General features: G+C 43.4%; 1 non-coding gene across 1 annotated transcript; it reads right to left on the reverse strand.

Annotated features, from left to right (window-relative positions):
- Window positions 1-9899: 9899 nt before the first annotated feature.
- Window positions 9900-9971, reverse strand: trnah-gug (transfer RNA histidin (anticodon GUG)). Its single transcript has one exon. It is a non-coding gene; the product is annotated as a tRNA-His (tRNA).
- Between the last annotated feature and the right edge of the window lie 2418 nt (window positions 9972-12389).

Raw genomic sequence — 12389 nt, forward strand, 5'->3', positions numbered from 1 at the left:
ATAATGAACTAGTCATCCGTGGGGACTCACACACGGAACTGGTAATGTTAAAGTTCGACGAATACAACATGGAATGAAAATCTGACCTCAGGAACAGAGAACATGACTTTAATTTCCTGCAATCCCATTCATGCATGACCCTTATGCAAAGGATGCTACCATCTTTACCCAATCCTGCCGACTTGTGACTCCAGGTGCAGAACAACATAGCTCACCCGTAATCTGAAAATGCTGACACTGTAGGTAGCCTGGACATTCGGCCCATTCCAGTCGACACCATCCCTCCGATGCACATCCTATCAGACTCACACTCCATACCTATTCTGTTCCCCTTCATTTCCCATGGAAGATCCCAATAACCCGCACACCTTCAGACTGTGGGAGGAAACTCACACAAGCAAAGAGAGAATGTGCAAATTGCAAACTGTCACACAAGACTGGAATCAAATCCATGTCTCTCGTGCAGCGAGGCAGCAACGAATCAGGATGAACAACAAATGCTGCCCTGATCAGCGAAATCCACACCCAGTGGGTATATTAGGAAGAATAACATCACATTCAAAACATGGACAACGGGACTTACGTCTGCGTAGACATGATTTGAACCAATCGTTCACCCTGGGTATTTACAAAGACACCGACATCACAGAGAAACCAGGGCAATGCGGAATTCAAATACCTGTTGCAGTGGAAACTCATTTACTCAGTCAAACTGGGGACAGACTGTCCAACAGCCCCGTGTGTGGGAAGAGCTCAATGAGTAATAAAAACTCCAGAGTAATCAGCAAAATTGCATATTCCAGAAGGAGATCAATTAAACTGTCAATGCTGCTGTTAATCCAACCAGCTGCCGGTTTCATAGCGTCAAAGTCATAGGCTCACGCAGCATGGAAACAGGCCATTCACTCCTACCAGCTCATACTGTACATAATGCCAAACTAAACGAGTCGCATCTGACTACTCCTGTAATTGCTGAGGGTTAATAAAGCCCTTATAATATTATTACTCCATTGTTAATATGAATGTCCAGATATAATTCTGTTGACACCGGTTCAAATCCTGGCATGGCAGATGCTGGAACTTTATTTCAATAAACACCTAGAGTTGAAGAGTCTAATGATGATATTGAATCAGTTGTTGTAGATCTGATTCACTAATGCCTGATAGGGAAGGAAACTGCCATACCTATCTGGTCTGGCTGGCATATCACTCCAGTTCCATAATATCGTGGTTGATTCTGAACTGCCCATGGGCAATAAATAATGAACGAGGTATGAATGAATAGCTTTCTTCTAATCCCACGGAAACTTTCCAATTCATTTATCGATCCAAATATCGGGTAAATATTGTAAATGTACTTTCATTCATCACTAACTCAGGAAGTGAATTACACACATAAACCATCCTCCTTTTTAAAAAGCCTCTCATGTCTTATTTTAAATATATTGTTTTTCACCTAAAACATTTACCCTCTCATCTTGAAGTCCCCCTTCTTGGAGAAAAGACAGTTAAAGCTAACTCTACCTGAACTTATAAATTTATAATTTATAAATTTCTATCAGGTCGCCTTTCAATCTCCAGTGCTTGAGTGAAAATATTCTCAGCCTATCCAGCCTTTCGTTATAACTCAAACCTTTCCCACTACCAATATGCTGGTACACCTCTTCTAAATCTACTCCAGCTGAATAATTTCCTTGCTATTACTGGGCGACAAGAACTGGACGCAGTACTCCAGAAGAGGCCTCACACAATGTCCTATTCAACTTCAACATAACGCAACAACTCCTATGCTCCTGTGCAACGCAAGCAGGATGAACTTTTTTAGCCATTCTGTCTATATGTGAAGCAAACTAAAAAGAAATATTTAACTGCATCCCTTGCCTTCGTTTTCCACAACACTATGCAACGCCCTATCATTAATTGTATCAGCCCTACTCTTATTTGATGTAGCAAAATGCAATACCCTCCATTTATCCAGATTGAACTCCATGTGAAATATTTCAGCCTAAAGACGCATTGGATTAAGATACTACTGGAAACTTAGATCACCTTCTTTACAGTCTCCAATTCTGTTGTCCTCTACAAGCTTATGAACCATGGCTTCTATGAGTTGCATTGTTTTCTCATATAGGTCAATGATTAATACTTATTTGTCGTGGCCATCATTTAGCAGTTTGCAAATCAGGTAACAATTAGTCATGTCGTTAACCATGAGGAAGAAAGCCATAGACTGCAGGGAGATTGGAAACAATTGGCAAGAAAATGTGCTGAAAGTAATTTAGTCCAGTGAAGTGGGTGATAATGAATTTGGGGACGCGCAATGAGAAAAGTGTAAATACTGAGTGGTTTAAAGTAATAAAAGAGAAATTGGAGTAGACATTCACGAATGTTTGACGGTGATTTGACAAGGGATCAAGTGGTCTCGATGGGTTGGAGATACTTTCTGTTCTTGACAGCAGGTGGGAATATAAGAGCAGGCAAATGATGCTGGAACTTTAGCAACGGCCTATTCAAGATCAATTGACATGGGAATCAGATGAATGGAAGTGCGTACTGCAGGTGCTGGAAATCAGAATCAAGATTCGAGTGGTGCAAAAGAAGCACAGCCAGTCAGGCAGCATCCTCGTTGCAGAAAAAATAACGGTTCAGGCAAAAGTCCTTCATCAGGAATAAAGCTGGGAGCCTCGAGTGTGGAGAGATAAACGGGACGACTGGGTCTGGGAAGAATTTAGCTGAGAGTGCAAGAGGTGGATAGAGATGGGTTAAAGGTGATAGGTCGGAGAAGAGGGTGGAGCGGATAGGTGGAAAGGAAGATAGACAGGTGGGACAGGTGAGTAGGATGGTGCCAAGTTATAAAGTTGGAACTCAGATAAGGTGACCGTGGGGAGATGAGGAAACTGGTGAAGACCACGTTGATGCCCTGGGGTTGTGGGTCCCGAGGTGGAAGATCTGGGGTCTGGTGGTGAGGGAATGGCGGTGGAGGAGACCCAGGAACTGCATGTCCTTGAGAGAGTCGTGGGGGGGATAATTGATGTTTTTGGTCATGGGGCGTTGGAGTTGAATGTTGCGGGTGCCCTGGAAATGTTCTCTGTAGCGCTCTCCGAGAATGTGTCTGTTGGACCCAATGTAGAGGAGACCGCATCACGAGCAACAGATGCAATAAATGACATGTGTGGAAGTGCACATGCACATTTGATGGATGTGGAAGGCTCATTGGAACCTTGGAAGGATGTGAGAGGGAAGATGTGGTTGCAGGTTTTGCAATTCCTGTGGTAGCAGGGGTAAGTGCCGCAAGGGGAGGGTGGGTCATTGGAGGGCGTGTACTTGACTAGGTAGTCGTGGAGGAAACAATCTTTGTGAAAAATGGATGGGGTGGGGAGGGAAATATAAATTTCCCTGTCACTGCAGGAATTGCAAAACCTGCGCCCACATCTACCTCCTCACCTCTGTCCAAGGCTTTAATGGAGGCTTCCACATCCATCAAAGTTTCTCCTGCACTTCCACACATCTCATTTCTTGTATACATTTCTCCTGATGCGGTCTCCTCTAAGTTGGAGAGAGGAGATGTGTTCTCACACAACACTTTAGAGAATATCTCCAGGATACCCGCAAGGATCAACCCCAGTGCCCCATGGCCAAACATTTCAACTCCCCCTCCCACTCTCCCGAGGACATGCAGGTCCTGGGCCTCCTGTATCGCCACTGCCTCACGACCCGATGCCTGCAGGAAGAAGGCCTCATCATCCGCCTCGGGAACCTTCAACCCCATGGCATCAATTTGGACTTCACCCGTTGCCTCATTCCCCTCCCCCTATCTTACCCCAGTTCCAACCTTCCAGTTCAACACCGTCCGCCTGACTTGTCCCACCTGTGTATCTTCATTCCCACCTATCCACTCCACCTACTTCTCTGACATATCATGTTCACCCCCCGCCTGCATCCACTTACAGCACTCTCAGCTACCTTCTCCCCAGCCCTACCCCCTTCCCATTTATCTCTCCATCCCATGGGCTCCCAGTCTCATTCCTGATGAAGGGCTTTTGCCTGAAACGTCCATTTTTCCTGCTCCGCTGCTGCCGGACCTGCTGTGCTTCTCCAACACCACTCTAATCTTGAGGGGAGTCAGTTGATTGAGAGGATTTTCGGATATTTTCTATTGTTGACCACAGGCTGTGGGTGATAGCAGAACTTTAGCAACCACCAGTTTAGGGAACAGCTAAAGGACTGAGCACAAGTCTGGTCACCGCATAAATCAACATTTTTCTTAAAATTGTAAGATAAAAGATGGAAGGCTGAAGTATGCGACTTTGCCCATCAAGACCGTTTAATCAATGAGTTTATCACTGATTCCTTTCAAAGTCTGGGTGCTATGGGCCTTGGAGGGTAACTTGAAAATGGTTGCGTTTTGTTGCATCATCCAACCTTGTCCTTATAGTCAGTACAGCTGTTGAGCTTTGAAGGTTCTGTAAAAAAAACCCGAATGACTTACTCCAGTGCATCTTATAGTTGGTGAACTCTGCTGCAATTGTGCCTTAGCGGTGAAGGGAATGAATATTGCAGGTGTTGAAGAGGGTACACTCAACTGACTGCATTGTCGTGGACGGTGTCCAGTTCCTTCAGTGTTATTGAAGTTGCACCGTCGAGGCAAATGGAGAGAGTTACGCCTCGTTTCATTTGTGCCTTGCAAACGATGTCGGATTCAAGGAGCAATGAGTTGAGTTTATAATCAAAAAATGTCTCAAGAACATGTTGTTGTTGTCAAAGTGTTTATGTAGCCAGTTTCTATACGTTTTTTTCCCCGAAATAATAGTTCTGTGGTCGATTACACGGGGTAATTTGTTTACAGCAAAGTTATTGAATGTCAATGAGATATGATTAGATTCTCATTTGTAAGAGTGATCATTACTCTATTTCGTCCTTGTGTGGACCAATCTGATTCGCTGTCTGATTTCAAGATCCAATTCCCATCTGTGCTTGAAATTTCAACCGTTTCTTCGCATAAATGTCTCCACTGCCTATATATATATATATATATATATATATATATATATATAAGGACGCTGCAGGGGACAGCAGAGATTTACGGACAAGTTGTCAAAACTGGAGAAAATGGATCTTGGTGGAATTATTGGTTAGGCTGAGATTATTCTCCTTGAAATAAAGGAGACGGAGGGGAACTCTATAATTACATAATAACATTTATAAACGTTCGATATTCATGGTATATTGACAGGGTAGTTACGGGCAGGTGGTTCACCCTCTGGTATGAGGAGAGCACCAGAGGACACGAACTCAGAATTAGATATTGCCTATTAAATTCAGAAATGAGGAGTAATTTTTTTGCTCGGGGCAAGTGAATCGGTGGAACTCCTTACCGAAACTGTTGTTGAGCCTGAGTTGTTGTTTATTTTCAAACTGTGCCAGACAGATATTTAACCAGAACGACGATGAAGCTTTGTCGGGGCAATGCTGGAGAATGGAGTTAGGATTATCAGATCAGCCATTAGTTCGTTGAATGGTGGAGCAGACTCGATGGGCTGAATGGTCGACTTCCAATCCTACATCATTTGGTCTAACGCCTTATTTTATTGATACATTTAAAATTCTGATGGGATGGGATGAAGTGATAGATAAAGGTTTCTGAAACTGATCAGACAGATCAGGATCGAGGCTCATAAGTTCATGAACAAGAAATGTGCTGTGGCCTGGAGACAACAAATGGCACTGGGCATGTGCAGAAGTTGTGTTTGCTAAAGAAAATTGGTGAATCTAAACTTGTTGCCAACTTGGTGATCATGCTGGATGGTGGATCGCGGTAAGATTCACACAGCAAAAGGTTGTGAAAGAATGAAAGATTCGTTTCATTGGAAAAGTTTTCTGCGGTTCCAACTCAATTGACTGTTTAAAATATTGATCAGAACTTTGTGTGGAGTATTACATTAAAATTCACAATCCCACTGGATAAACTATTGCACCCGATCTTTCCTTACCACTTTCATTCGATGTAAATTCATAGAAAGTCAAGATGGAATAAAAGGAAGAATGAAAGGTTTGCACTCCTTTTCATTATCCCAATTTAACTTACAACAGAATCAAATTGGCTTGTTTCGACGTTGATGTGGTATCAATTTATCTCAAATCTCCGGTGCAATGAAGGGCAAGAGCAAGATTCTCCACCCAAAGTACACTAAAGATGCGAGGCACAAAGGGAAACCACAGCTGCGTTTGATAGAAGTAACAGCCAGAGTAGGATTCAAATCCACACATGCGCAATGGAAGAGCAACCCGTCGCCTTAACCTCTGGGCCACTTCAGCCCATTGCAAAGGCGCTCACATGTGACCCCGTCAAGATGACGTATGGTGCACCTCGGGGATAAGAAATTCCCTGAGCGGAATCGAATCCACGCTATTATGTTTCTGTATTCAGCAGAATAATAATGCCAGCAAAATCCAAGGAATTGACCTCGTCCTTGGAAAGAATATCTTGTCCTTGATTTATTTCGAGTCGGAACTGTCTCAGAATGAACCAGCAAACATGAAATTCCCGTCATATTCACACGCACATTTAGTCTTGAAACATAATTTCTTCAGACAGTTTCTCTCTCACGTGAAGAAGTATATATGGAGAGAGAAGTGAAGGTGATGTTTTAGCTCGATGGTCTTTCTCATATGGCTGAACCTGAACTGGGTAAAATTGCCGGAAATGCAATTTTATTCGTTTCATTTTATTAATTTTGATGCAACTTCACTCTGTTCATTGCAATGATCGGAAGTGAATTGGATTTATATGTTTGGAACGCTTAATGTTGTATTCAATTTTGCTCCGAATTTATTTCAGCTTAAAGAAAATACTGATGAGAAAAACAGAAGGTTAAACTACAAAACAAGATTCCAGTTTTGATGCTCAGTTACGTTGGCAGATTTCAGTGGGTATCAAATGAACCCAACATCATGGCGATTGACCTCCCATCTTTAAGGCATGAAATTAAAGCAGAAAATCGATCTCCAAGAGACGGGTCACTTCGTATTCATTATGGAATATCTTTCCTTGACAATATACAAAATCTGCTCATTTCCATTTATAATGATTCATATGGAATATTAATACAAATCTTTCAAAACTCTGAGTTTTGTCTTGCTGAATCTTACTCAGCTGCATACGTTTCCGATATTTCTTTACATCTAAAGTCGTCCAAATTAGACATTGTTTCCTCGCACCTTCCAACCTCCACACCCTACTTTTACACTTTTACCTGGCCACAGGCTGTCTCTCTCCTTGTGTGTCTCTAAATGTGCCTTTCCAAATATTTTGGAAATGGATTCTCTGAATGAGAGAAATTCTGCTCCCATTATTTATTTGTCCTACATCGATGGTTTTGAAATCTTGACGTTCAGAAATTTATGAACTTGAAAGAGTGAATTTACCACCTATTTACTCTCTCCAAAACTCAAATACTCTGGAAAACTTCCATTCGGTTTTCCTTGGTTTAGTTTCAAATTTTCCAAAACACAAATAAATAAAATTCCATCCCCACTAAACGCCGTCAGCATCGCCTCCAATATCTTAGCAGTAAACGCTGGCAGTGTCCTCTCTGATAGAATCACAGATTCTCTACAATGCAGAAAAAACAGTTCAGCCAATCGGGTCTGTAGGGACACTCTGAACAGAATCTCAACCAGACCGAGTCCCGTCTCTATCCCCGCAGGCCTCTGGCTTGTGATTTCAAATAAACCTGCTGGAATAAAACCTGGCATCGTGTGACTGCTGACCTTATCATTGCGTTACCCATGGCTAATTCACTTAACTTATTGAATTCACTCCCTGGACACATCAGCGCAATATAACATGGTAAATCCACTTAACCTACAGACTTACCGGCTGTGCGAACCACTGAGCAAATGTACCATCACATTGAACACTATCTGTATCATGTGTAATGGCTTTATACACTGGTAACTCCGCCGAGTGAAAGCACGTTGCGCCCACCAACCCGAATTCAATGCATCCAAACGCGGTTCTACGCTGTCCAACCTCATTAGTGCTGCTGGAAATGTTTCTGCACTCAGATCTGAATGGGTTTGCTTTGTCTTCTTCCTCAGGTTCCTGCTTTAAATAAACATATCAGTCAGGAACAACTCTATTTTCATTGCAACACAAGCACAATGTGGAGTTTACAGAACTTACGTGTTTGCACTTTCACTGACACTCTTTCTCTCCAGGAGCTGCAGTCCTTCCCCAGCTGATTCAGACAGCACTGTCCTTGCTGTGACATATCCAATCGAGAATGGAAGGCCAGGCATTAATCACCTTCAGTGGTGAACAGAGCCACAGGTTGAAAACATTTTTGATGTCCCAGCGGAGAATTAATTCCTGTGACAGGAGGGGACACTAACCACGATACTGTGAAGGACAATAACATCGAAGGAGGCCCTTTAGCCTGTTGTTGCCGCACTTGTCCAACACAACTGCTTAACGACCTGAATCAAGTTTTCCATCGTTTAGCCCATAGTCTTATATGTTTTGGCATCACAAATTAACATCTCAATTTTTTTTAAGTTTAGAACGATTTCCGCCTCTCTGACCCTTTCCGCAAATCTACTCAAACCTTTCTGCCTTTTCCCGAAGTCTTTTGGCCCCAGGGTTCGAACTCTCCATCAATAAGAAACGCTTCTTTAAGTCTATCCTATCCATATCCCTCAGTATTTTGTACATCTCAGTCATGTCTTCTCCAATCTCCTCTACTCGGCGATAAACAACCCCAGTCTGTCCAATCTCTCTTCACAACTGAAACTCTTCAGCCCAGACAATATCCCAGTGAATCTCTCCTGCAATATTCCCAGTGTGATCACATCCATGCATTACTCTGAATTGCAGAACTGCATACATTAGTCCAGCTAGAGCCGAATGAACTTTTTTTTTACGATTCTGATACAGTATGAGGGCGTCGCTGGCTCCGCACTATTTATTGCTATCCCGAATTACACAGTGGGCAGTTGAGACTCAACCATATTTTAGTGAGTCTGGAGTCACATAGAGGCCCGAGCAGGTAAGAATGGCAGTTTCATTCCTTAAAGGACTTCAGATGGTTTGTTTTTTCAACAATTGAACATGGATATATAGGAGTTATTAGATTCGTAATTCCAGATATTTATTGAATCCCAATTCTATCACCTAGCATGGTGGGAGTCAAACCCGGGTCCCTGGTGTCTGAATTAACAGTTCAGTGGTTAGTAGTAATAGCGCTCGGCCATTGCAGAAAAGCAGTGAAAGTGATCTTATCCATTGAAGTCGCTTTTCCCCAATACTGTCCTGTGCCATTTTCCTGAGCTTGACCCCCGCCAATAATATCTGGTTCTATGTCGGTAAAAGCTGCTACATGAGTAGTGATCTCACAACAGTGGGAACCAAATGGATCAATAGGTCTGCAGGTCCCGATGGTGGGGTTGGGGCACGTTCACTCAGCAACAGTGACTGCAGCCACACAGACTGATCGGTATCAATGTGAGAGTCTGTGAGAGTCTGTATTAGATTCTGCAATGCCTTAGTGAAATAGGAAATGACTCCACAAACACATGATGAAAGAGCAGCGCTCCGAAAGCTAGTGCTTCAATTAAACCTGGATGATGTTAACCTGGTGTTGGGTGATTTTAAACTTTGTACTCCATAATCCAACACCGGCATCTCCAAATTAATGAACTGGGGGTATGGGATGGAAAGTTCGGTTAGTGATCGTAGGAGGGAAGAAATCTCTGAGAACGAGTGGATTTGAATTCTGACATATGAAACACCGTGGTGTGAGCTTGAAGGAAAAAAAAACATCAACTTGAAGAAAATCACCACGTTAAAACAACTGCTGCCTTTGTGATTCACAAATGACTGGAACACATAGAGCAATTACTGCCGTGACTCGGATTCAAACCGAGGTTACTGCGGTCACAACGCAACGTACTAACCACTATACGATCACGGCACCCCACAGACGAACACGCTAACCGGCAGCAGTAAGTACAGTATCATAAGAAATGTTAGGCAGAGCACCAAATGCACAATATCAGGGTTTAGCGAACCGTGGCAGAAATGTGGGAACTCAGAATGGGCTGACCCTTTAACATCAGTGCCCACATTCCATCATTAATGTGCTGAAGGCAGAGATAAATAGATTTCTCCAAAACATCAAAGACTCCGGGGACAGTTCAGATATTGTTACCTGCACATCCACCAATATCATTTATTGTATCCGTTGCTCCCAGTGTGGTCTCCTGTACATCGGGGAGACTGGACGCCTACTAGCAGAACGCTTTAGGGAACATCTCTGGGACAACTGCACCAATCAACCACACCGCCCTGTGGCCCAACATTTCAACTCTCCCTCCCACTCTGCCGAAGTGCTGGAGGTCCTGGTCTTCCTTCACCGCCGCTCCCTCACCACCAAACGCCTGGGGGAAGATCGCCTCATCTTCCATCTCGGAACATTTCAAACCCAGGGCATCAATGTGGACTTCAACAGTTTCCTCATTTGCCCTTTCCCCAACTCACCCCAGTTGTAAACTTCCAGGTCCGCACTGTCTCCATGACTTGCCCTGAATTGTCCTACCTGCCTATCTTCTTTTCCATCTATCCACTCCACCCTCCCCCACGACCTATCACCTTCATCCCCTCCCCCACTCAACTATTGTACTCTATGCTACTTTCTCCCCACCCCCACCATCCTCTCACTTATCTATCCACCCTTCAGGCTCTCTGCCTGTATTCCCGATGAAGGGCTTTTGCCCGAAACGTCGATTTTACTTCTCCAGTTCTCGGATGCTGCCTGAACTGCTGTGCTCTTCCAGCACCACTAATCCAGAATCTGGTTTCCAGCATCTGCAGTCATTGTTTTACCAAGCTTTTGTTGAAATGCATGCTTCAATATCAATGCAGTTTAACATCGGCTACTTCACGAGTTTCCCCACACAAGGCAGTAACCACTGCTGCCACATAGTCCCAGTTCCTAGCCCCAGAATCAGAGGAACTGAGTGGCGCAGTCGCGAAGAACCAACTTGAAATCGAGATGGGAATGAGGTCGCAGAGATACTCGAGGGCTCAAGTGACGCAACCGGAGAATGCACGGTATTTCTATGATGGTTTAGAGGCGCAAGCAATTCCAAGGTTGGACGTGCTTATGGTCAAAGGCGGAGCAGAAGGGAAAATTTGTTCCCGTTTATAATAACAGCAATCTACAGTGCATCTTGCTGAGACAGCTGAGTGCCACAACTGGAGCGTGGGCAGCTGGTTTGAAGTTTATTTTTCCTTCACCATCACCCACTTCCCTGGAATGAATTGCTTTCACAATTTTCATTTCCAATTGTTTGATATCACCTGCAGTCTGCGGCTTTCTTCCTCATGATTAATTGCATGACTAACTGTTGCATGATCTGCACACTAATAAATGACGGCCACTACAAGTAAATATGAATCATTGATCTATATGAGAAAACAGTGGAACTCACTGCAGGCATGCTTCGTAGGTTTGCAGGCGACACCAGAATTGTAGACAGTGAGGAAGATTATCTAAGTTTCAAAAGGATCTTAATCCAATGAGTCGTTGAACTTAAAAATGTAACATGGAGTTCACTCTGTATAAATGGAAGGTATTGCATTTTGGTACAACAAAAAGAGTATGGCTTTGCGTATGTTGGAGAACACGGAAGCTCGGGATGCCGGTACATAATTCCTTGTAATTTGCATTACCAACAGACAAAATGGTTCAAAGGTATTTAACATACTTCCCTTCATTGCTCATTCCTTTGTGTATCGTGGTTGGGACGTTATGTTGAAGTTTTGCAGGACATTGATGAGGCATCTTCTGGAATATTATGTCCAGTTCTGGTCGCCCAGTTGTAGGAATGATATTATTCAGCTGGAGTAGGTTCAGAAAAGGTATACACGTTTGTTGCCTGTGGAAGGTTTGAGTTATAATGAAAGGCTGGATAGGCTGAGACTATTTTCAGATTCGAGATTGGGGTGCTGGAAAACCACATCAGGTAAGACAAAATCCGAGGAGCAGGAGAATCATTTTTTTTTCGCGCAAGTATCGTTCACCAGACACTTCCCCGAAACGTCGATTCTCCTGCTCCTCAGATGCTGCCTGACTTGCTGTGCTTTCCCAGCACAACATTCTCGATTCTGATCTCTCATCTTCAGTTCTCATTTTCTACTAGTTGAGACTGTTTTCACTGTAGGTGAGTGGTTTGAGCGGCGACCTGACAGAAGTTTATGAATTATTGAGAGGCAATTTAGAGTTACTGATAGCTGCCTTTTCCCAGGAGGGGGATTTCAAGACGAGAGGGCATATGGTTAAGATAAAAGGACAGAGATTCTTTTTAAAAAAAAAGACATGTGGGGCATT

The sequence above is a fragment of the Chiloscyllium plagiosum genome, unplaced genomic scaffold (genome assembly GCF_037043375.1).
Source record: "Chiloscyllium plagiosum isolate Xiang-an unplaced genomic scaffold, Cpla_swu_hap1 HiC_scaffold_88, whole genome shotgun sequence".
In the NCBI taxonomy this organism is placed as follows: domain Eukaryota; kingdom Metazoa; phylum Chordata; class Chondrichthyes; order Orectolobiformes; family Hemiscylliidae; genus Chiloscyllium; species Chiloscyllium plagiosum.